Consider the following 26,616-nt stretch of genomic DNA (forward strand, 5'->3'; position numbering starts at 1 on the left):
AAGCTTTCTGAGAAACTTTCTTCTGATCTGTGAATTCATCTCAGAGAGTTACACCTTAGACCTCAGGAAGCAGTTTCCTAACACTCTTTTCGTGGAATCTGCAAATTGATATTTGTGAGTCCATACAGGCTCAAGGTAAAAAAGGAAATTTCCCCCAGATAATAACTAGAGAGAAGCTTTCTGAGAGACTGCTTTTCTGAAGTGTGACTTCATCCACACAACGTTCCACACTTCCCTTCTTGGAACAGTTTGCTAACACTGTTGTCGTGGATTCTGCAAAGTGATATTTGGGACCTCATTGAGGGCTATGGTGAAAAAGGAAATATCCTCAGATAATAACTAGAGAGAAGCTTTCTGAGAGATTGCTTTCTGATGAGTGACTTCATCACATAGAGTTCCACCCTTTCCTTCTTGGAACAGTTTGCTAACACTGTTGTCGTGGATTCTGCCAAGTGATATTTCGGAGTTCATTGAGGGCTACGGTGAAAAAGGAAATATCCTCCAGATGATAACCAGAGAGAAGCTTTCTGAGCGATTGACTTTCTGATGTGTGACTTCATCACACAGAGTTCCACCCTTACCTATTGGAACAGTTGCTAACACTGTTGTCGTGGATTCTGTCAAAGTGATATTTGGGAGCTCATTAGGCGAACTATGGTGATAAAGGAAATATACTCAGATAATAATTACAGAGAAGCTTTCTGAGAGATTGCTTTCTGATGTGTGACTTCATCACACAGAGTTGCACCCTTCCCTTCTTGGAACAGTTTGGTAACACTGTTGTCACGGATTGTGCAAAGTGATATTTTGGAGCTCATTGAGGGTTATGGTGAAAAAGGAAATATCCTCAGATCAAAACTGGAAAGAAGCCTTCAGAGCAACTGCATTGCCCTGTGTGAATGCAACTCACAGAGTTACACGTTTCTCTTCAGTGATCAGATTGCTAACACAGTTTTCTGAAATCTACAACGGGATACTTCTTAGTGCAATGAACCTCACGGTGACAAAGAAAATAACTTCTGATGAAAACTAGAAAGAAGCTTTCTTAGAAACTTCTTGGTGATGTGTGAATTCATCTCACAGAGTGTTACTTATGTTTCGTGGTGCAGTCCATTAACACTGTCTTTGAGGAACCTGAGAAGGGCTTCTATGGATCGTATTGAGGCCTACGCTGATAAAGGAATTATCATCAGTTCAAAACTTGAAAGGAGCCGTCTGAGAAACTTCTTTCTCATCTGTGAATTCATCTCACAGAGTTACAACTTAGAACTCAGGAAGCAGTTATCTAACAATCTTTTCGTGGAATCTGCAAAGTGATATTTGGGAGCCAACAGGGTCCTATGGAGAAAAAGGAAATATCCTCAGATAACAACTAGACAGAAGCTTTCTGAGAGATTGCTTTCTGATGTGTGACTTCATCACACATAGTTCCACCCTTCCTTTCTTGGAACAGTTTGCTAACACTGTTGTCGTGGATTCTGCCAAGTGATATTTGGGACCTCATTGAGGGCTATCGTGAAAAAGGACAAGTCCTCATATAATAATTAGAGAGAAGGTTTCTGAGAGATTGCTTTCTGATGTGTGACTTCATCACACAGAGTTCGACCCTTTCCTACTTGGAACAGTTTGCTAACACTGTTGTCGTGGATTCTGCAAAGTGATATTTGTGAGCTCATTGAGAGTTATGGTGAAAAAAAAAATTTCCTCAGATCAAACGTGGAAAGAAGCCTTCTGAGAAACTGCATTGCCATGTGTGAATGCAACTCCCACAATTACACGTTTCTCTTCAGTGATCAGTTTGCTAACACAGTTTTCTGGAAATCTGCAGTGGGATGCTTCTTAGCGCAATGAAGCTTACGGTGACAAAGGAAATATCCTCAGGTGAAAACCAGAAAGAAGGTTTCTTAGAAACTTCTTGGTGATGTGTGGTTTCATCTTACAGAGTTACACTTATGTTTCGTGGAGCAGTCCATTAACACTGTTTTTGAGGATCCTGAGAAGGGCTTATTTGTATCGCATTGAGTCCTACGTTGATAAAGGAAATACCATCAGTTCAAAACGTGAAAGAAGCTTTCTGAGAAACTTCTTTGTGATCTGTGAATTCATGTCACAGAGTTAAACCATAGACCTCAGTAAGCAGTTTGCTAACACTCTTTTCGTGGAATCTGAAAAGTGATATTTGGAAGCCCATGGGGGTCCATGGTGAAAAAGGGAATATCCTCATATACTAACTAGAGAGAAGCTTTCTGAGAGATTGCTTTCTGATGTGTGACTTCATCACACGGAGTTCCACCCTTCCCTTCTTGGAACAGATTTCTAACACTGTGGTCGTGGATTCTGCAAAGTGGTATTTGGGAGCCCATAGGGGCCTATGGTTAAAAAGGAAATATCCTCATATAATAACTAGAGAGAAGCATTCTGAGAGATTGCTTTCTGATGTGTGACTTCATGACACAGAGTTCCACCCTTCCCTTCTTGAAACAGTTTGCTAACACCCTTGTCGTGGATTCTGCAAAATAATACTTCGGAGCCCATGGGGGCCCATGGTGAAAAAGGAAATATCCTCACATGATAACTAGAGAGAAGCTTTCTGAGAGATTGCTTTCTAATGTGTGACTTCATCACACAGAGTTCCCCCCTTCTCTTTTTGGAACAGTTAGCTAAGACTGTTGTCGCTGATTCTGAAAGTGATATTTGGGAGCTCATTGAGGGCTGTGGTGAAAAAGGAAATATCCTCAGATCAAAACTGGAAAGAAGCCTTCTGAGAATCTGCATTGCCATGTGTGAATGCAACTCACAGAGTTACACGTTTCTCTTCAGTGATCAGTTTGCTTCCTAAGTTTCTGGATATCTGCAAGGGGATACTTCTTAGCGCAATGAAGCTTACGGTGACAAGGGAAATATCCTCAGAGGAAAACTAGAAAGAAGCTTTCTTAGAAACTTCTTGGAGATGTGTGAATTCATCTCACAGAGTTACAATTATGTTTCGTGGAGCAGTCCATTAACACTGGCTTTCAGGAACCTGAGCAGGGCTTCTTTGGATCTTATAGAGGCCTATGCTGATATAGGAAATATCATCAGTTCAAAAAGTGAAAGAAGCTTTCTGAGAAACTTCTTTCTGATCTGTCAATTCTTCTAAAAGAGTTACACCTTAGAACTTAGGAATCAGTTCGCTAACACTGTTTTCGTGGAATGTTCAAAGTGATAATTGAGGGTACATAGTAGGCCATGGTGAATAAGGAATTATCCCCAGATAATAACTAGAGAGAAGCTTTCTGAGATTTTACTTTTTGATGTGTGACTTCATCACAAACAGTTCCATCCTTGTTCCCTTCTTGGAACAGTTTGCTAACTCTGTTGTCGTGGATTCTGCAAAGTGATATTTGGGAGCCCATAGGGGCCCATGGTGAAAAAAGAAGTATCCTCACCTAATAACTAGAGAGAAGCTTTCTGAGAGATTGCTTTCTGATGTGTGACTTCATCACACAGAGTTCCACCCTTCCCTTCTTACAACGGTTTGCTAACACTGTTGTCGTGGATTCTGCAAAGGGATATTTGGGAGCCCATTGAGTGCTATGGTGAAAAAGGAAATATGCTCTGACCAAAAGTGGAAAGAAGACTTCTGAGAAACTGCATTGCCATCGGTGAATGCAACTCACAGAGTTACACATTTCTCGTCAATGATCAGTTTGCTAACACTGTTTTCTGGAAATCTGTATTTAGATATTTCTTAGTGCATTGCAGCTTACGGTGACAAAGTTAATATCCTCAGATGATAACTAGAGAGAAGCTTTCCTAGAAACTTCTTGGTGATGTGTGAATTAATCTCACAGTGTTACACTTATGTTTCATGGTGCAGTCCATTAACACTGTCTTGGAGGAAACTCAGAAGGGCTTCTTTGGATCGCATTGAGGCCTACGCTGATAAAGGAAATTTCATCATTTCAAAACGTGAAAGAAGCTTTCTGAGAAACTTCTTTCTGATCAGTGAGTTCATCTCACAGACTTACAACTTAGACCTCAGTAAGCAGTTTGCTAACACTCTTTTCGTGGAATCTGCAAAGTGATATCTGGGAGCCCATGGGGGCCCAAGGTGAAAAAGGAAATATCCTCAGATAATACCTAGAGAGGAGTTTTCTCAGAGATTGCTTTCTGATGTGTGACTTCATCACACAGAGTTCCACATTTCCCTTCTTGGAACAGTTTCTGACACTGTTGTCGTGGATTTTGCAATGTGATATTTGGGAGCCCATAGGAGCCCATGGTGAAAAAGGAAATATCCTCACGTAATAACAAGAGAGAAGCGTTGTGAGAGATTGCTTTCCGATGTTTGACTTCATCACAAGAGTTCCACGCTTCCCTTCTTGGAACAGTTTGCTTACACTGTTGTCATGGATTCTGCAAAGGGATATTTGCTAGCCCATTGAAGGCTATGGTGAAAAGGACACATCCTCAGTTCAAAACTGGAAAGAAGCCTTCTGAGAAACTGCATTGCAATGAGTGAATGCAACTCACCGAGTTAAACGTTTCTCTTCAGTGATCAGTTTGCTAACAGTTTTCTGGAAATCTACAACGGGATACTTCTTAGCGCAGTGAAGCGTAAGATGACAAAGGAAATACCCTCAGATGAAAACGAGAAAGAAGCTGTATTAGAAACTTCTTGGTGATGTGTGAATTCATCTCAAAGAGTTACACTTATGTTTTGTGCAGCAGTCCATTAACACTGTCTTTGAGGAACCTGAGAAGGGCTTTTTTGGATCGCATTGAGGCCTACGCTGACAAAGGAAATATCATCAGTTCAAAACGTGAAAGATGCTTTCTGGGAAACTTCGTTCTGATCTCTGAATTCATCTCACGGAGTTACACCTTAGACCTCAGGAAGCAGGTTGGTATCACTCTTTTCGTGGAATCTGCAAAGTGATATTTCAGAGCCCATAGGGGCCCATGCTGAAAAAGGAAATATCCTCACATAATAACTAGAGAGAAGCTTTCTGAGACATTGCTCTCTGAAGTGTGACTTCATCACACAGAGTTCCAACATTCCCTTCTTGGAACAGCGTGCTAACACTGTTGTCGTGGATTCTGAAAAGTGATATTTGGGAGCTCATTGAGGGCTATGGTGTAAAAGTAATTATCCTCAGATCAAAACTTCAAAGAAGCCTTCTGAGATACTGCATTGCCATGTGTGAATGCAACTCACTGAGTTTAAACGTTTCTCTTCAGTGATCAGTTTGATAACACAGTTCTCTGCAAATATACATTTGGGTACTTCTTAGCACAATGAAGCTTATGGTGACAACGGAAATATACTCAGATGAAAAGTAGAAAGAAGCTTTCTTAGAAACTTCTTCGTGATGTTTGAAGTTATCTCACAGGGTTACATTTATGTTTCGTGGAGCAGTCCATTAACACTGTCTTGAGGAACCTGAAAAGGGATTCTTTGGATCGTATTGAGGCCTACGGTGATAAAGGAAATATCATCAGTTCAAAACCAGAAAGAAGCTTTCTGAGAAACTTTTATGATCTGTGAATTCATCTCACAGAGTTACAACTTTGGCCTCAGGAAGCAGTTTGCTAACACTCTTTTCGTGGAATCTGCAAAGTGATATTTGGGAGCCCATAGGGGTCCATGCTGAAAAAGGAAATATCCTCACATAATGAATAGAGAGAAACTTTCTGAGAGATTGCTTTCTGATGTGTGACGTCATCACACAGAGTTCCACCCTTCCCTTCTTGGAACAGTTTGCTAACACTGTTGTCGTGGATTCTGCAAAGTGATATTTCGGAGCCCATAATGGCCCATAATGAAAATGGAGATATCCTCACATAAAAACTAGAGAGAAGCTTTCTGAGAGATTGCTTTCTGATGGGTGACTTCATCACAGAAAGTTAAACCCTACTTTCCTTAGCACAGTTTGCTAACACTGTTGCCGTGGATTCTGCCAAGTGATATGTGGGAGCACATTGAGGCCCATGGTGAAAAAGGAATATCCTCAGATCAAAACTGAAAAGAAGCCTCCTGAGAAACTGCAAGGCCATGTTTGAATTCAACTCACAGAGTTACACGTTTCTCTTCAGGGATCAGTTTGCTAACACAGTTTTCTGGAAATCTGCATTTACATACTTCTTAGTACAACGAAGCTTACTGTGACAAAGGAAATATCCTCAGATGACAAATAGAAAGAAGCTTTCTTCGAAACTGCTTGGTGATATGTGAATTCATCTCAGAGAGTTACACTTATGTTTCCTGGAGGAGTCCATTAATACTCTCTTTGAGGAAACTGAGAATGGCTTCTTTGGATCGCATTGAGGCCTACGCTGAGAAACTAAATATCATTAGTTCAAAACGTGAATCTTCTTGAGAAACTTCTGTCCGATCTGTGAATTCTTCTCACAGAGTTGCACATTACAACTCAGGAAACAGTTTGCTAACAATCTTTTCGTGGAATCTGCAAAGTGATATTTGGGAGCCCATTGGGGCCCATGGTGAAAAAGGAAATATCCTCAGATAATAACTAGAGAGAAGCTTTCTGAGGGATTGCTTTCTGATGTTTGACTTCATCACACAGAGTTCCACCCTTCCCTTCTTGGAACAGTTTGCTAACACTGTTGTCGTGAATTCTGCAAAGTGATATTGGGAGCTCATTGAGGACTATGGTGAAAAAGGAAATATCCTAAGATTAAAACTGGAAAGAAGCCTTCTGAGAAACTGCATTGCCATGAGCGAATGCAACTCACAGAGTTACACGTTTCTCTTCAGTGATCAGTTTGTATCACAGTTTTGTGGAAATCTGCAATTAGATACTTCATAGCGCAATGAATCTCACGGTGACAAAGGAAATATCCTCAGATGAAAACTAGAAAGAAGCTTTCGTAGAAATATCTTGGTGATGTGTCAATTCATCTCACAGAGTTACACTTATGTTTCGTGGAACAGTCCATTAACAGTGTCTTTGAGGAAACTGAGAAGCGCTTCTTTGGATCGGATTGAGGCCTACGCTGATAAAGGAAATTTCATCAGTTCAAAACGTGAAAGAAGCTTTATGAGAAACTTTTTTCTGATCAGTGAGTTCATCTCACAGACTTACAACTTATACCTCAGGAAGCAGTTTGCTAACACTCTTTTCGTGGAAATTGCAAAGTGATATTTGGGATCCCTTAGGGCCCCGTGGTGAAAAAGGAAATATCCTCACATAATAACTAGAGAGAAGCTTTCTGACAGATTGCTTTCTGATGTGTGACTTCATCACACAGAGTTCCACCATTCCCTTCTTGGAACAGTTTGCTAACATTGTTTTTGTGTATTCTGCAAAGTGATATTTGGGAGTCCATAGGGGCCGAGGGTAAAAAAGGAAGTATCCTCACATCAAAACTAGAAAGAAGCTTTCTGAGAGATTGATTTCGGATATGTGACTTCATCACACAGATTTCCACCCTTCCCTTCTTCTAACAGTTTGGTAACACTGTTGTCGTGGATTCTGCAAAGTGATATTTGGGAGCTCATTGAGGGCTATGGTGAAAAAGGATATATCCTCAGATTAAAAGTGGAAAGAAGCCTTATGAGAAACTGCATTGCCATGTTTGAATGCATCTCACAAAGTTACACGTTTCTCTTCAGTGATCAGTTTGTTAACACAGTTTTCTGGAAATCTGCAATTAGATACGTCTGAGAGCAATGAAGCATATGGTGACAAAGGTATAATCCTCAGATGAAAACTAGAAAGAAGCTGTCATAGAAACTTCTTGGTGATGTGTGAATTCATCTCACAGAGTTACACTTATGTTTCATGGAGCAGTCCATTAGCACTGTCTTTCAGGAAACTGAGAAGGGCTTCTTAGGATCGCATTGAGGCCTATGCTGAGAAAGGAAATATCATCAGTTCAAAACCTGAAAGAAGCTTTCTGAGAAACTGCTTTTTGATCTGTGAATTCATCTAAAAGAATTACACGTCAGTCCTCAGGAAGGTGTTTCCTAACACTCTTTTCCTGGAATATGCAAAGTGATATTTGGGAGTACATAGTAGCCCATGGTGAAAATGGAAATATCCTCAGATAATAGATAGCGAGAAGCTTTCTGAGAGATTACTTTCTGATTGGTGACTTCATCACACAGAGTTCCACCCTTCCGTTCTTGGAACAGTTTGCTAACACTGTTGTCGTGGATTCTGCAAAGTGATATTTGGGAGCCCATAGGGGCTCATGGTGAAAAAGGAAATATCGTCACATAATAACTAGAGAGAAGCTTTCTGAGAGATTGCTTTCTGATGTGTATCTTCATCACACATAGTTCCATCCTTCCTTTTTTGGAACAGTTTGCGAAGACTGTTGTCGTTGATTCTGCAAAGTGATATTTGGGAGCTCATTGAGGACTATGGTGAAAAAGGAAATATCCACAGATCAAAACTGGAAAGAAGCCTTCTGAGAAACTGCATTGCCATGTGTGAATGCAACTCACAGAGTTACACGTTCCTCTTCAGTGATCAGTTTGCTAACACAGTTTTCTGGAAATCTGCAATTGGATTCTTCTTAGCACAATGATGCTTACAGTGACAAAGGAAATACACTGAGATGAAAACTAGAAAGAAGCTTTCTTAGAAAATTCTTGGAGATGTGTGAATTCATCTCACAGAGTTACACCTATGTTTCGTGTAGCAGTCCATTAACACTGTCTTTGAGGAACCTGAGAAGGGCATCTTTGGATCGTATTGAGGCCTACGCTGATAAAGGAAATATCATCAGTTCAAAACGTGAAAGAAGCTTTCTGAGAAACTTCTTTCTGATCTGTGAATTCGACTCACAGGGTTACACTTTAGAACTCAGGAAACAGTTTACTAATACTCTTTTCGTGGAATCTGCAAAGTGATATTTGGGAGCCCATAGGGGCCCACGGTGAAAAATGAAGTATCCTCAGATAATAACTAGAGAGAAGGTTTCTGAGGGATTGCATTCTGATGTGTGACTTCATCACACAAAATTCCACCCTTTCCGTCTTGCAACAGTTTCCTAACACTGTTGTCGTGGATTCTGCAAAGTGATATTTGGGAGCCCATAGGGACACATGGTGAAAAAGGAAATATCCTCAGATAATAACTAGAAGGAAGCTTTCTGAGAGATTGCTTCCTGATGTGTGATTTCATCACACAGAGTTCCACCCTTCCCTTCTTGGAGCAATTTGCTAACACTGTTGTCATGGATTCTACAATGTGATATTTGGGAGCTCTTTGAAAGCTATGCTGAAAAAGGAAATATCCTCAGATCAGAACTGGAAAGAAGCCTTCTGAGAAATTGCATTGCCATGTGTGGATGCAACTCACAGACTTTCACTTTTCTCTTCAGTGATCAGTTTGCTAACACAGTTTTCTGGAAATCTGCAATGGGATACTTCTAAGCGCAATGAAGCTTACGGTGACGAAGGAAATATCCTCAGATGAAAACTACAAAGAAGCATTCTTAGAAACTTCTTGCTGATGTGTGAATTCATCTCACAGATTTACACTTATGTTTCGTGGAGCAGTCCATTAACACTGTCTTTGAGGAACCGGAGAAGGGCTTCTTTGGATGGCATTGAGCCCGACGCTGATAAAGGAAATATCATCAGTTGAAAACGTGAAAGAAGCTTTCTGAGAAACTTCTTTCTGATCTGTGAATTCATCTCATAGAGTTACACCTTAGACCTCAGGAAGCAGTTTGATAACACTCTTTCGTGGAAACTGCAAAGTGATATTTTGGAGGCCATAGGTGCCCTTGGTGAAAAAGGAATTGTCCTCACATAATAACTAGAGAGAAGATTTCTGAGAGATTGCTTTCTGTTGTGTGACTTCATCACACAGAGTTCCACCCTTCTGTTTCTGGGACAGTTTGCTAACACTGTTGTTGTGGATTCTTCCGTGATATGTGGGAGCCCTTCGGGGTCCATTGTGAAAAAGGAAATATCCTCACATAATAACTAGAGCGACGCTTTCTGAGAGATTGCTTTCTGATGTGTGACTTCATCACACAGAGTTCCACCCTTCCCTTCTTGGAACAGTTTGCTAAGACAGTTTTCGTGGATCCTGCAAAGTGATATTTGGGAGCTCATTGAGGGCTATGGTGAAAAAGGATATATCCTCAGATCAAAACTGGAAAGAAGATTTGTGAGAAACTGCATTGCAATTCGTGAATGCAACTCAGAGAGTTACACGATTTTCTTCAGTGATCAGTTTGCTAACACAGTTTTCTGGAAATCTGCAATGGTATACCTCTTAGCGCAACGACGCTTATGGTGACAAAGGAAATATTCTCAGAGGAAAAGTAGAAACAAGCTTTGTTAGAAACTTTTGGTGATGTGTGAATTCATCTCACAGAGTTACACTTATGTTTCGTGGCGCAAGTCCATTAACACTGTGTTTGAAGAACCTGAGAACGGCTCCTTTGGATCGCATTGAGGCCTACACTGATAAAGGATATACCATCAGTTCAATACGTGAAAGAAGCTTTCTGAGAACTTCTTTCTGATCTTTGAATTCATCTCACAGAGTTACAACTTAGACCTCAGGAAGCAGTTTGCTAATACACTTTTCGTGGAATCTGCAGTGATATCTGGGAGCCCTTAGGGGCACATGGTTGAAAAGCAAATATCCTCAGATAATAACTAGAGAGAAGCTTTCTGAGAGATTGCTTCCTGTTGTATGACTTCATCACACAAAGTAACACCCATCCCTTCTTGGAACAGGTTGCTAAGACTGTTGTCCTTCATTCTGCAAAGTGATATTTGGGAGCCCTAGGGGCCCATAGTGAAAAAGGAAATATCCACACATAATAACTAGAGAGAAGCTTTCTGAGAGATTGGTTTCTGATGTGTGACTTCATCACACAGACTTCCACCCTTCCCTTCTTGGAACAGTTTCCTAACACTGTTGTCGTGGATTCTGCAAAGTGATATATGGGACCTCATGGAGTGCTATGGTGAAAAACGAAATATCCTGATATCAAAACAGGAAAGAAGCCTTCTGAGAAACTGCATTGCCACGTGTGAATGCAACTCACGGAGTTACACGTTTCTCTTCAGTGATCAGTTTGGTAACACATTTTTCTGGAAATCTGCAATGGGATACTTCTTAGCGCAATGAAGCTTATGGTGACAAAGGAAATATGCTCAGATAAAAATTAGAAATAAGCTTTCTTAGAAACTTATTGGTGATGGGTGAATTCATGTCACAGAGTTAACACTTATGTTTCGTGGGGCAGTCCGTTAACACTGTCTTTGAGCAACCAGGGAAGGGCTTCTTTGGATCGCATTGAGGACTATGCTGATAAAGGAAATATCATCAGTTCAAAGCGTGAAAGAAACTTTCTGAGAAACTTCTTTCTGATCTGTGAATTCATCTCACAGAGTTACCCCTTAGACCTCAGGAAGCAGTTTGCTAACAATCTTTTCGTGAAATCTGCAAAATGATATTAGGGAGCCCATAGGGGCCCATGGTGAACAAGTAAATATCCTCACTTAATAACGAGAGAGAAGCTTTCTGAGAGATTGCTTTCTGATGTGTGACTTCATCACACAGAGTTCTTCCCTTCCCTTCAAGGAACAGTTTGCTAACACTGTTTTCGTGGATTCTGCAAAGTGATAAATGGGAGCTCCTTGAGGGCTACGGTGAAAAAGGAAATATCCTCAGATCAAAACTGGAAAGAAGCCTTATGAAAAACTGCCTTGCCATGTTTGAATGCAACTCACAGAGTTACACGTTTCTCCTCCGTGATCAGTTTGCTGAGAAAGTTTTCTGGAAATCTGCAGTGGGATTCTTCTTAGCGCAATGTAGCTTACATTGACAAAGGAAATATCCTCAGATGAAAACCAGAAAGAAGCTTTCTTAGAAACTTCTTGGTGATGTGCGAATTCATCTCACAGAGTTACACTTATGTTTCGTGGAGCAGTCCATTAAACCTGTCTTTGAGGAATCTGAGAAGGGTTTCTTAGGATCGCATTGAGGCCTACGCTGATAACGGAAATATCATCAGTTCAAAACGTGAAAGAAGCTTTCTGAGAAACATCTTTCTGATCTGTGAATTCATCTCATAGAGTTAAACTGTAGACCTCAGGAAGCAGTTTGCTAACACTGTTTTCGTGGAATCTGCAAAGTGATATTTGGGAGTCCATAGGGGCCCAAGGTGAAAAAGGAAATATCCTCCCATACTAACTAGAGAGAAGCTTTCTGAGAGATTGCTTTCTGATATGTGACTTCATCACACAGAGTTCCACTGTTCCCTTCTTGGAACAGTTTGCTAACATTGTTGTCGTGAATTCTGCAAAGTGATATTTGGGAACTCCTTGAGGGGTAAGGTGAAAAAGGAAATATCCTCAGATCAAAATTGGAAAGAAGCCTTCTGAGAAACTGCATTGCCATGTGTGAATGCAACTCACAAAGTTACACGCTTCTCTTCAGTGATCAGATTGCTCACACAGTTTTCTGGAAATCTACAATGGAATACTTCTTAGCACAACGAAGCTTACCGTGAAAAAGGAAATATCCTCAGAGGAATAGTAGAAAGAAGCTTTGTTAGAAACTTCTTGGTGATGTGTGAATTCATCTCACAAAGTTACACTTATGTTTCGTGGAGCAGTCCATTAACAGTGTCTCTGAGGAACATGAGAAGGGCTTCTTAGCATTGCATTGAGACCTACGTTGATAAAGGAAATATCATTAGTTCAAAACGTGAAAGAAGCTTTCTGATAAACTTTTCTCTGATCTGTGAATTCATCTCACAGAGTTCCACGTTAGACCTCAGGAAGCACTTTGCTTACACTCTTTTCATAGAATCTGCAAGGTGATATTTGGGAGACCATAGGGGCCCATGGTGAAAAAGGAAATATCCTCACATAATAAGTAAATAGAAGCTTTCTGAGAGATTGCTTTCTGATGTGTGACTTCATCACACAGAGTCCCACAATTCCCTTCTTGGAACATTACTAACACAGTTGTGGATTCTGCAAAGTGATATTTGGAAGCTCTTTGAGGGCTAAGGCGAGAAAGGAAATTACTTCAGATCAAAACTGGAAAATGGCCTTCTGAGAAACTGCATTGCCGTGTGTGACTGCTACTCACAAAGTTACAAGTTTCTCCTCAGCGATCAGTTTGCTAACACAGTTTTCTGGAAATCTGCAATGGGATGCTTCTTAGCGCAATGAAGCTTATGGTAACAAAGGAAATATCCTCAGATGAAAACTAGAAAGAAGCTTTCTAAGAAACTTCTTGGTGATGTGTGAATTCATCTCAGAGAATTACACTTTTGTTTCGTAGAGCAGTCCATTAACACTGTCTTTTGGTACCTGAGAAGGGCTTATTTGGATCGCATGCGGCCGACGCTGGTAAAGGAAATATCATCAATTCAGAAGGTGAAAGAAGTATTTTGAGAAACTTCTTTCTGATCTGTGAATTCCTCTCACAGAGTTACACCTTAGACCTCAGGAACGGTTTGCTAACACTCTTTTTGTGGAATCTGCAAAGTGATATTTGGGAGCCCAAAGAGGCCCGTGGTGAAAAAGAAAATATCCTCAGATCAAAACTGGAAAGAAGCCTTCTGAGAATCTGCATTGCCATGTGTGAATGCAACTCACAGAGTTACACGTTTCTCTTCAGTGATCAGTCTGCCAACAAAGTTTTCTAGAATTGTGCAGTGGGATACTTATTCGCGCAATGAAGCTTATGCTTACAAAGGAAATATCCTCAGATGAAAACTAGAAAGAAGCTTTCTTAGAAACTTCTTAGTGATGTGTGAATTCATCTCACAGAGTTACACTTATGTTTCGTGGAGCAGTCCATTAACACTGTCTTTGAGGAACCTGAGAAGGGCTACTTTGGATCGCATTGAGGAATACGCTGATAAAGGAAATATAATCAGTTCAAAACGTGAAAGAGGCTTACTGAGAAACTTCTTTCTGATCTGTGAATTCATCTCACAGAGTTTTAACTTAGACCTCAGGAAGCAGTTTGCTAACACTCTTTTCGTGGAATCTGCAAAGTGATATTTGGGATCCCATAGTGGCCCATGGTGAAAAAGGAAATATCCTCACATAATAACCAGAGAGAAGGTTTCTGAGAGTTTGCTGTCTGACGTGTGAGTTCATCCCACAGAGTTCCACCCTACCCTTCTTGGAAAAGTTTGCTAACACTGTTGTCGTGGATTCTGCAAAGTGATATTTGGGAGCCCATATGGGCCCATGGTGAAAAAGGAAATATCGTCAGATCACACCTGGAAAGAAGCCTTCTGAGAAACTGCATTGCCATGTTTGAATGCAAATCACAGTGTTACACGTTTCTCTTCACTGATCAGTTTGTTAACACAGTTTTCTGGAAATCTGCAATTAGATACTTCATAGTGCAATGAAGCTTACGGTGACAAAGGAAATATCCTCAGATGCAAACTAGAAAGAAGCTTTCTTAGAAACTTCTTGTTGATGTGTGAATTCATCTCACAGATGTACACTTATGTTTCGTTGAGCAGTCCATTAACACTGTATTTTCTAACCTGAGAAGGGCTTCTTTTGATCGCATTGAGGCCTACGCTGGTAAAGAAAATATCATCAGTTCAAAACGTGAAAGAAGCTTTCTGAGAAACTTCTTTCTGATCTGTGAGTTCATCTCACAGTGTTACACCTTAGACCTCAGGAAGCAGTTTGCTAACACTCTTTTCGTGGAATCTGCAAAGCGATATTTGGGAGCCCATAGGGGCCATGGTGAAAAAGGAAATATCCTCAGATAATAACTACAGAGAAGATTTCTAAGAGATTGCTTTCTAATGTGTGACTTCATCACACAGAGTTGCACCGTTCCCTTCTTGGAACAGATTGTTAACACTGTTGTCATGGATTCTGCAAAGTGATATTTGGGAGCTCATTGAGGGCTATGGTGAAAAAGGAAATATCCTCAGATTAAAACTGGAAAGAAGCCTTCTGAGAAACTGCTTTGCCATGTCTGAATGCAACTTACAGAGTTACACGTTACTATTCAGTGATCAGTTTGCTAACAAAGATTTCTGGGAATGTGCAGTGGGATTCTTCTTCGCGCAATGAAGCTTACGGAGGCAAAGGAAATATCCTCCGAAGAAAGCTAGATAGAAGCTTTCTTACAAACTTCTTGGTGATGTGTGAATTCATCTCACAGAGTTACACTTCTAATTCGTGGAGCAGTACATTTACAGTGTCCTTGAGGAACCTGAGAAGGGCTTCTTTGAATCGCATTGAGGCCAACGCTGGTAAAGGAAATATCATAAGTTCACAAGGAGAAAGAAGCATTCTGAGAAACTTCTTTCTGATCTGTGAATTCATCTCTGAGAGAGACAACTTAGACCTCAGGAAGCAGTTTCCTAACACTCTTTTCGTGGAATCTGCAAAGTGATATTTGGGAGCCCACAGGGGCCCATGGAGATAAAGGAAATATCCTCACATAATAACCAGAGAGAAGCTTTCTGAGAGATTGCTTTCTGATGTGTGACTTCATCACACAGAGTTCCACCCTACCCTTCTTGGAACAGTTTGCTAACACTGTTGTCGTGGATTCTGCAAAGTGATATTTTGGAGCCCAAGGGGCCCAAGGTGAAAAAGGAAATATACTCATATAATAATCAGGGAGAAGCTTTCTGAGAGACTGCTTTCTGATGTGTGACTTCATCACACAGAGTTCCACCGTTCCCTTCTTGGAATAGTTTGCTAACACTGTTGTCCTGGATTCCACAAAGTGATATTTGGGAGCTCCTTGATGGCTACAGTGAAAACGGAAATATCCTCAGATCAAAACTGGACAGAAGCCTCCTGAGAAACTGCATTGTCATGTGTGAATGCAACTCACAGAGTTACACATTTGTCTTCAGTGATCAGCTTGCTAACAAAGATTTCTGTAACTCTGCAATGGGATACTTCTTAGCGCAATGAAGCTTACGGTGTCAAAGGAAATATCCTCAGATTCAAATAGAAATAAGCTTTCTTAGAAAATTCTTGGTGATGTGTGAATTCATCTCACAGAGTTACACGTATGTTTCATCGAGGAGTCCATTAACACTCTCTTTGATGAAACTGAGAAGGGCTTCTTTGGATCGTATTGAGGCCTACGCTGATAAAGGAAATATCATCAATTCAAAAGGTGAAAGAAGCTTTCTGAGAAACTCCTTTCTGATCTGTGAATTCATTTCACAGAGTTACACCTTAGACCTCAAGAAGCAGTTTGCTAACACTCTTTTCGTGGAATCTGCAATGTGATATTTGGGAGCCCTTAGGGGCCCACAGTGAAAAAGGAAATATCCTCAGAAATTAACTAGAGAGAAGCTTTATGAGAGATTGCTTTGTGATGTGTGACTTCATCACACAGAGTTCCACTCTTCCCTTCTTAGAACAGTTTGCTAACACTGTTGTCGTGGATTCTGCAAAGTTATATTGCCAGCCCATAGGGTCCCATGGTGGGAAAGGAAATATCCTCAGATAATAACTAGATGGAAGCTTTCTGATACATTGCTTTCTGATGTGTGACTTCATCACATAGAGTTCCACCCATCTCTTCTTTGAACACTTTGCTAACACTGTTGTTGTGGATTCTGCAAAGTGATATTTGGGAGCTCATTGAGGGCGATGGTGAAAAAGGATATGTCCTCAGATCAAAACTGGAAAGAAGCCTCCTGAGACACTGCATTGCCATGTGTGAATGCAACTCACAGTGTTACAAGTTTCTCCCCAGTGATCAGTTTGCTAACACAGTTTTCTGGAAATCTACAATTAGATACTGCTTAGCGCAATCAAGCTTGCAGTGACAAAGGAAATACCCTCAGATGAAAACTAGCAACAAGCGTTCTTAGAAACTTCTTGGTGATGTGTGAATTCATCTCACAGAGTTACACTTATGTTCCGTGGAGCAGTCCATTAACACTGTCTTTGAGGAACTTGAAAAGGGCTTCTTTGGATCGCATGGAGGCCTACGCTGAGAGAGGAAATATCATCAGTTCAAAACGTGAAAGAAGCTTTCTGATAAACGCTTTGTGATCTGTGAATTCATCTCACAGAGTTACACCTTAGACCTCAGGAAGCAGTTTGCTAACACTCTTTTCGTGGAATCTGGAATGCGATATTTGGGAGCCCATAGGGGCCGGTGGTGAAAGAGGAAATACCCTCACATAATTACCAGAGAGAAGATTTCTGAGAGATTACCTTCTGATGGGTGACTTCATCACATAGGGTTCCACTCTTCCCTTCTTGGGACAGTTTGCTACCACTCTTGTCGTGGATTCTGCAAAGAGATATTTGGGAGCCCATAGGGGCCCATGGTAAAACAGGAAATATCCTCACTTAATAACTAGAGAGAACCTTTCTGAGAGATTGCTTCCTGATGTGTGACTTCTTCACACAGAGTTCCACCCTTCCCTTCTTGGAACAACTTGCTAACACTGTTGTCGTGGATTCTGAAAAGTGATATTTGGGAGCCCATAGGGGCCCATGGTGAAAAAGGAAATATCCTCACTTAATAACTAGAGAGAAGCTTTCTGAGAGATTGCTTTCTGATGGGTTACTTCATCACACAGAGTTCCCCCCTTCCCTTCTTGGAATAGCTTGCTAACTGTGTTGTCGTGGATTCTGTAAAGTTATATTCGGTAGCTCATTGAGGGCTATGCTGAAAAAGGAAATATCCTCAAATCAAAACTGGAAAGAACCTTCTGAGAAACTGCATTGGCATGTGTGAATGCAACTCACAGAGTTTCACCTTTCTCTTCAGTGATCAGTTTGCCAACACAGTTTTCTGGAAATCTGCAATGGGATACCTCTTAGCGCAATGACGCTTACGGTGACAAAGAAATATCCTCAGATGAATATTAGAAAGAATCTTTCTTACAAATTCCTGGGGATGTGTGAATTCATCTCACAGAATTACACTTACGTTTTGTGGAGCAGTCCATTAACACTGTCTTTGACGAACCTGAGAAGGGCTTCTTTGGATCGTATTGAGGCCTGTGCTAATAAAGGAAATATCATCAGTTCAAAACGTGAAAGAGCTTTCTGAGAAACTTCTTTCTGATCTGTGAATTCATCTGACAGATTTACAACTTAGATCTCAGGAAGCTGTTGGCTAACACTGTTTTCGTGGAAACTGCAAAGTGATATTTGGGAGCCCATAGGGGCCCATGGTGAAAAAGGAAATATCCTCACATAATAACTAGAGAGAAGCTTTCTGAGAGATTGCTTTCTGATATGTGAATTCATCACACAGAGTTCCACCTTTCCCTTCTTGGAACAGTTTGCTAACACTGTTGTCGTGGATTCTGCAAAGTGATATTTGGGAGCTCATTTGAGGCTATATTGAAAAAGGAAATATCCTTTGATCAAAATTTGAAAGAAGCCTTCTGAGAAACTGCATTGCCATGTGTGAATGCAACTCACAAAGTTACACGTTTCTTTACACTGATCAGTTTGCTGACAAAGGTCACTGGAAATCTGCAATGGGATACTTCTAAGCGCAATGAAGCTTATGGTGACAAAGGAAATATCCTCAGTTTAAAACTAGAAAGAAGCTTTCTTAGAACTTCTTGTCGATGTGTGAATTCATCTCACAGTGTTTCACTTATGTTTCGTGGAGTAGTCCATTAACACTGTCTTTGAGGAACCTGAGAAGGGCTTCTTTGGATTGCATTGAGGCCTACGCTGATAAAGGAGATATCATCAGTTCCAAACGTGAAAGAAGCTTTCTGAGTAACTTCTTTCTGATCTGTGAATTCATCTCACAGCGTTACTAATTAGACCTGAGGATGCTGTTTGCTAACACTCTTTTCGTGGAATCTGCAAAGTGATATTTGGGAGCTCATAGGGGCCCATGGTGAAAAAGGAAATATCCTCAGATAATAACTAGAGACAAGCTTTCTGAGAGATTGCTTTATGATGTGTGACTTCATCACACAGAGTTCCACACTTCCATTCTTGGAACAGTTAACTAACACTGTTATTGTGTATTCTGCAAAGTGATATTTGGCAGCTCATTGAGGGCTATGGTGAAAAAAGAAATATCCTCAGATCAAAACTGGAAAGAAGCCTTCTGAGAAACTGGATTGCCATGTGTGAATGCAACTCACAGCATTACACGTTTCCCTTCAGTGATCAGTTTGCTAACACAGTTTTTTGGAAATCTGCTATGGGATAGTTCTTAGCTCAATGAAGCTTACGGTGACAAACGATATACCCTCAGATGAAAGCTAGAAAGAAGCTTTCTTGGAAACTTCTTGGTGATGGGTGAATTCATGTCACAGATTTGCAGTTATTTTTCTTGGAGCAGTCCATTAACACTGTCTTTCATGAAGCTGAGAATGGCTTCTTTGGAACATATTGGAGCTTACGCTGATAAAGGAATTATCATCAGTTCAAAACGTCAAAGAAGCTTTCTGAGAAACTGCTTTCTGATCTGTGAATTCTTCTCACAGTGTTACAACTTAGAACTCAAGAAGCAATTCGGTACCACTCTTTTCGTGGAATCTGCAAAGTGATATTTGGAAGCCCATAGGGGCCCATGGTGAAAAAGGAAATATCCTGACGTAATAACTAGAGAGAAGCTTTCTAAAAGATTGCTTTCCAATGTGTGACTTCATCACACAGCGTTCCACCCTTCCCTTCTTGGAACAGTTTGCTAACACTGTTGTCGTGGATTCTGCAAAGTGATATTTGGGAGCCCATAGTTGCCCATGGTGAAAAAGGAAATGTCCTCAGATAATAACTAGAGAGAAGCTTTCTGAGAGATTGCTTTCTGATGTGTGATTTCATCACATAGAGTTCCACCCTTCCCTCTTGGAAATGTTTGCTAACACTGTTGTCGTGGAATCTACAAAGTGATATTTGGGAACTCTTTGAGTGCTATGGTGAAAAAGGAAATATCCTCATATAAAAACTGGAGAGAAGCCTCTGAGAAACTGCATTAGAATGTGTGAATGCAACTCAAAGAGTTACACGTTTCTCTTCAGTGATCAGTTTGCCAACACAGTTTTCTGGAAATCTGCAATTAGATCCTTCTTACCGCAATGGAGCTTACGGTGACAAAGGAAATATCATCAGTTCAAAACGAGAGAGAAGCTTTCTGAGAAATTTCTTTCTGACCTCTGAATTCATCTCACAGAGTTACACCTTAGACCTGAGGAAGCAGTTTGCTAACACTCTTTTCGTGGAAACTGCAAAGTGATATTTGGGACCCCATTGGGGCTCAAGGTGAAAAGGAAAATTTCCTAACATAATAACTAGAAAGAAGCTTTCTGAGAGATTGCTTTCTGATGTGTGACTTCATCACATAGAGTTCCAAACTTCCCTACTTGGAACAGTTTGCTAACACTGTTGTCGTGGATTCCCCAAAGTGATATTTGGGAACTCATTGAGGGCTATGGTGAAAAAGGAAATATCCTCCGATAATAACTAGAGAGAAGCTTTCTGAGAGATTGCTTTCTGATGTGTGATTTCATCACACAGAGTTCCACACTTCCCTTCTTGGAACAGTTTGCAAACACTGTTGTCGTGGAATCTGCAAGGTGATATTTGGGAGCTCTTTGAGGGCTATGGTGAAAACGGAAATATCCTCATATAAAAACTGGAGAGAAGCCTTCTGAGAAGCTACATTGCCATGTGTGAATGCAACTCACAGAGATACACGTTTCTCTTCAGTGATCAGTTTGCTAACACAGTTTTCTGCAAATCTGCAACTTGATACTCCTTAGAGCAATGAAGCTTACAGTGACAAAGGAAATATCCCTAGAGGAAAACTAGAATGAAGCTTTCTTAGAAACTTCTTTGTGTTGTGTGAATTCATCTCACAGAACTACAATTATGTTTCATGGAGCAGTCCATTAACAGTGTCTTTGAGGAATCTGAGAAGGGATTGTTTGGATCAAATTGAGGCCTACGCTGATAAAGGAAATATCATCAGTTCAAAACGTGAAAGAAGCTTTCAGAGAAGCTTCTTTCTGATCTGTGAATTCATCTTACAGAGTTACAACTTAGACCTCAGGAAGCCGTTTGCTAACACTCTTTTCGTGGAATCTACAAAGTTATATTTGGGAGCATGTAGGGGCCAACGTGAAAAAGGAAATATCATCACACGATAACCAGAGAGAAGCTTTCTGAGAGATTGCTTTCTGGTGTGTGACTTCATCACACAGAGTTCCACACTTCCCTTCCTGGAACATTTTGCTAACACTGTTGTCGTTCATTCTGTAAAGTGATATTTGGTAGCTCATAGGGGAACATGGTGAAAAAGGAAATATCCTCAGATAATAACTAGAGAGAAGGTTTCTGAGAGATTGCTTTCTGATGTGTGACTTCATCACACAGAGTTCCACCCTCCCTTTTTGGAACAGTTTGCTAACACTGTTGTCGTGGATTCTGCAAAGTGATATTTGGGAGCTCATTGAGTGCTATGGTGAAAAAGGAAATATCCTCAGATCAAAACTTGAAAGAAGCCTTTTGAGAAACTGCATGGCCATGTGTGAATGCAAATCACAGAGTTACACTTTTCTCTTCAGGGATCCGTTTGTTAACATATTTTCTGGAAATCGGCAATGGGATACTTCTAAGCACAATGAAGCTTACAGTGACAAAGGAAGTATCCTCAGAGGAAAACTACAAAGAATCTTTCTTAGAAACTTCTTGATGATGTGTGAATTCGTCTCACAGAGTTACACTTATGTTTCGTGGAGCAGTCCATTAACACTGTCTTTGAGGAACCTGAGAAATGTTTCATTTGATCGCATTGAGGCCTACGCTGATAAAGAAATTATCATCAGTTGAAAACGTGAAAGAAGCTATCTGAGGAACTTCCTTCTGATCCATGAATTCATCTCACAGAGTTACACCATAGACCTCAGGAAGCAGTGTGCTAACCCTCTTTTTGTGGAATCTCCAAAGTGATATTTGGGTGCCCATAGGGGCCCAAGGAGTAAAAGTAAATATCCTCACACAATAACTAGAGAGAAGTTTTCTGAGAGATTGCTTTCTGATGTGTGACTTCATCACACAGAGTTCCAACGTTCCCTTCTTGGAACAGTTTGCTAACACTGTTGTCGTGGATTCTGCAAAGTGATATTTGGGAGCCCACAGGGGAACATGGTGAAAAAGGAATATCCTCAGATCAAAACAGGAAAGATGCCTTGTGAGAAATTGCATTGCCATGTGTGAATGCAACTCACAGAGTTACACGTTTCCCTTCATTAGTTTGTTTGTTAACACAGTTTTCTGGAAATCTGGAATTAGATCCATCTTAGCGCAATGAAGCTCTCGGTGACAAAAGATATGTCGACAGATGGAAACTAGAAGGAAGCTTAGGAACTTCTTGGTGATGTGTGAATTCATCTCACCGAGTTACATTTCTCTTTCATGGAGCAATCCATTAACACTGTCTTTGAGTAACCTGAGAAGGGCTTGTTTGGATCGTTTTGAGCCATACGCTGATAAAGGAAATATCATCAGTTCGAAAAGTGAAAGTAACTTTCTGAGAATCTTCTTTCTGATCTGTAAATTCGTCTCACAGACTTACAACTTAGACCTCAGGAAGCAGTATGCTACCACTCTTTTCGTGGAATCTGCAAAGTGATATTTCGGAGCCCATAGGGGCCCATGGTGAAAAATGAAATATTCTCACATAATTACTAGAGAGAAGCTTTCTGAGAGATTGGTTTCTGATGTGTTACTTCATCACACAGAGTTCCACCTTTCCCTTCCTGGAACATTTTGCTAACACTGTTGTCGTGGATTCTGCAAAGTGATATTTGGGAGCCCATAGGGGAACATGGTGAAAAAGGAAATATCCACTGATCAAAACAGGAAAGAAGCCTTCTGAGAAGCTGCATTGCCATGTGTGAATGCAACTCACAGAGTTACACTTTCTCTTCAGTGATCAGTTTGCTAAAAAAGCTTTCTGGAAATCTGCAATTAGATACATCTTAGTGCAATGAAGCTCACGGTGCAAAGGAAATGTCCTCAGATGAAAACTAGAAGGAAGCTTTCCTAGGAACTTCTTGGTGATGTGTGAATTCAACTCACAGAGTTACACTTATGTTTCGTGGAGCAGTCCATTAGCACTGTCTATGAGGAACCTGAGAAGGGCTTCTTTGGATCTTCTTGAGGCCTACGCTGATAAAGGAAATATCATCAATTCAAAACTTGAAAAAAGCTGTCTGAGATTCTTCTTTCTAATCTGTGAATTCATCCCACAGAGGTACAACTTAGACCTCAGGAAGCAGTTTGTTAACACTGTTTTCATGGAATCTGCAAAGTGATATTTGGGAGCCCATAGGGGCCCATGGTGAAAAAGGAAATATCCTCAGATAATAACTAGAGGAAGCTTTCCGAGAGATTGCTTTCTGATGTGTGACTTTATCACACAGAGTTCCACACTTCCCTTCCTGGAACATTTTGCTAACACTGTTGTCGTTCATTCTGCAAAGTGATATTTGGGAACCCATAGGGGGATATGGTGAAAAAGGAAATATCCACAGATAATATCTAGAGAGAAGCTTTCTGAGAGATTGCTTTCTGATGTGTGACTTCATCACACAGAGTTCCACCCTTCCCTTCTTGGAACAGTTTGCTAACACTGTTGTCGTGGATTCTGCAAAGTGATATTGGGAGCTCATTGAGGGCTATGGTGAAAAAGGAAATAACCTCAGATCAAAACTGGAAAGAAGCCTTCTGAGAAACTGCGTTGCCATGTGTGAATGCAACTCACAGATTTACACTTTCCTCTTCAGGGATTACTTTGGTAACAAAGTTTTCTGGAAATCGGCAATGGGATACGTGTAAGCACAATGAAGCTTACGATGACAAACGAAGTATCCTCAGAGGAAAACTACAAAGAAGCTTTCTCAGAAACTTCTTGGTGATGTGTGAATTCATCCCACAGAGTTACACTTATGTTTTGTGGAGCAGTCCATTAACACTGTCTTTGAGGATCCTGAGAAAGGCTTCTTTGGATAGCATTGAGGCCTACGATGATAAAGGAATTATCGTCAGTTCAAAACGTGAAAGAAGTTTCTGAGGAACTTGGTTCTGATCTGTGAATTCATCTCACAGAGTTACACCTTAGACCTCAGGAAGCAGTGTGCTAACCCTCTTTTCGTGGAATCTGCAAAGTGATATTTGGGAGCTCATAGGGGCCCAAGGAGTAAAAGGAAATATCCTCACATAATAACTAGAGAGAAGTTTTCTGAGAGATTGCTTTCTGATGTGTGACTTCATCACAAACAGCTCCACCCTTCCCTTCTTGGTACAGTTTGCTAACACTGTTGTCGTGGATTCTGCAAAATGATACTTGGGAGCTCATTGAGGGCTATGGTGAAAAAGAAAATATCCTCACTTCAAAACTGGAAAGAAGCCTTCTGAGAAACTGCATTACCATGTGTGAATGTAACTCACAGAGTTACACGTTTCTCTTCTGTGATCAGTTTGCTAACAAAGTTTTCTGGTAATCTGCAGTGGGATACTTCTTAGAGCAATGAAGCTTATGATGATGAAGGAAATATCCTCAGATGAAAACTAGAAAGAAACTTTCTTAGAAACTTCTTCGTGATGTGTGAATTCATCTCACAGAGTTACACTTATGTTTCGTGGAGCAGTCCATTAATGCTGTCTTTGAGGAACCTGAGAAGGGCTTCTTTGGATCGTATTGAGGCCTACACTGATAAAGGAAATATCATCAGTTGAAATTGTCAAAGAAGTTTTTTGAGAAACTTCTTTCTGTTCTGTTAATTTATCTCATAGTGTTACACCTCAGCCCTCAGGAAGCAGTTTGCTAACAGTCTTTTTGTGGAATCTGCCAAGTGATATTTGGGAGCCCACGGGGACAATGGTGCAAAAGGAAATACCCTCACATAATAACTAGAGAGAAGCGTTCAAGAGATTGCTTTCTGATTTGTGACCTCATCACACAGAGTTCCACTCTTCCCTTCTTGGAACACTTTGCTAAGACTGTTGTCGTGGATTTTGCAAAGTGATATTTGTGAAATTGTTGAGGACTATGGTCAAAAAGTAAATATCCTCAGATCAAAACTGGAAAGAAGCCTTCTGACAAACTGCATTGCCATGTGTGAATACAGCTCACAGAGTTACACGTTTCTCCTCAGTGATCAATATGCTAACAGAGTTTTCTGGAAATCTGCAATGGGATCTTAGCGCAATGAAGCTTACGATGAGAAGGGAAATATCCTCAGATGAAAACTAGAAAGATGTTTTCTTGGAAACTTCTTGGTGATTTGTGAATTCACCTCACAGAGTTACACTTATGTTTCGTGGAACAGTCCATTAACCCTGTCTTTGAGGAACCTGAGAAGGGCTTCTTTGTATCGTATTGAGGCATACTGCTGATAAAGGAAATATCATCAGTTCAAAACGTGAAAGAAGCTTTCTGAGAAACTTCTTTCTGATCTGTGAATTCATCTCACAGAGTTACACCTTAGACCTCAGGAATCAGTTCGCTAACACTCTTTTCGTGGAATCTGTAAAGTGATATTTGTGAGCCCATAGGGGACCATGTCATGCAAAAGGAAATATCCTCAGATAATAAAGAGAGAGACGCTTTCTGAGAGATTGCTTTCTGAGGTGTGACTTCAGCACATAGAGTTCCACTATTCCCTTCTTGGAACAGTTTGCTAACACTGTTGTCGTGGATTCTGCAAAGTGATATTTGGGAGCTCTTTGTGGGCTAAGGTGAAAAAGGAAATATCCTCAGATCAAAGCTGGAAAGAAGCCTTCTGAGAAACTGTATTGCCATGTGTGAATGCAACTCACAGAGTTACATGTTTCTCTTCAGTGATCAGTTTGCTAACACAGTTTTCTGTTAATCTGCAATTAGATACATCTTAGTGCAATGAAGCTTACGTTGACAAAGGAATTAACTTCAGATGAAAACAAAAAGAATCTTTCTTAGAAAATTCTTGATGATGTGTGAATTCACCTCACAGAGTTAGTCTTATGTTTCGTTGAGCAATCCGTTAACACTGTCTTTGAGGAACCTGAGAAGGGCTTCTTTGGATCGTTCTGAGGCCTACGCTAATAAAGGAAATATCATCAATTCAAAACGTGAGGGAACTTTTTGAGAATCTTCTTTCGATCTGTGAATTCATCTCACAGAGTTACAACATAGAGCTCAGGAAGCAGTTTGCTAACACTCTTCATGGAATCTGCAACGTGATATTTGTGAGCCCATAGGATTCCCATGGTGTAAAAGGAAATATCCTCCCATAATAACCAGGGAAGCTTTCTGAGAGATTGCTTTTGATTGTGACTTCATCACACAGAGTTCCACCCGTCCCTTCTTGGAACAGTTTGCTAACACTGTTGTGGTGGAATATGCAGAGTGATATTTGGGAGCACATAGGGGCCCATGGTGAAAAAGGAAATATCCTCACATAAAACTAGAGAGAAGCTTTCTGAGAGATTGCTTTCTGATGTGTGACTTCATCACAAAGAGTTCCACCCTTCCATTCTTGGAACAGTTTGCTAACACTGTTGTCGTGGATTCTGCAAAGTGATATTTGGCAGCTCTTTGAGGGCTATGGCGTAAAAGGAAATATCCTCCGATCAAAACTGGAAAGAAGCCTTCTGAGAAACTGCATTGCCATGTGTGAATGCAACTCACAGAG

This window comes from Rhinopithecus roxellana, chromosome 21 (assembly GCF_007565055.1).
Source record: "Rhinopithecus roxellana isolate Shanxi Qingling chromosome 21, ASM756505v1, whole genome shotgun sequence".
Classification (NCBI taxonomy): Eukaryota; Metazoa; Chordata; class Mammalia; order Primates; family Cercopithecidae; genus Rhinopithecus; species Rhinopithecus roxellana.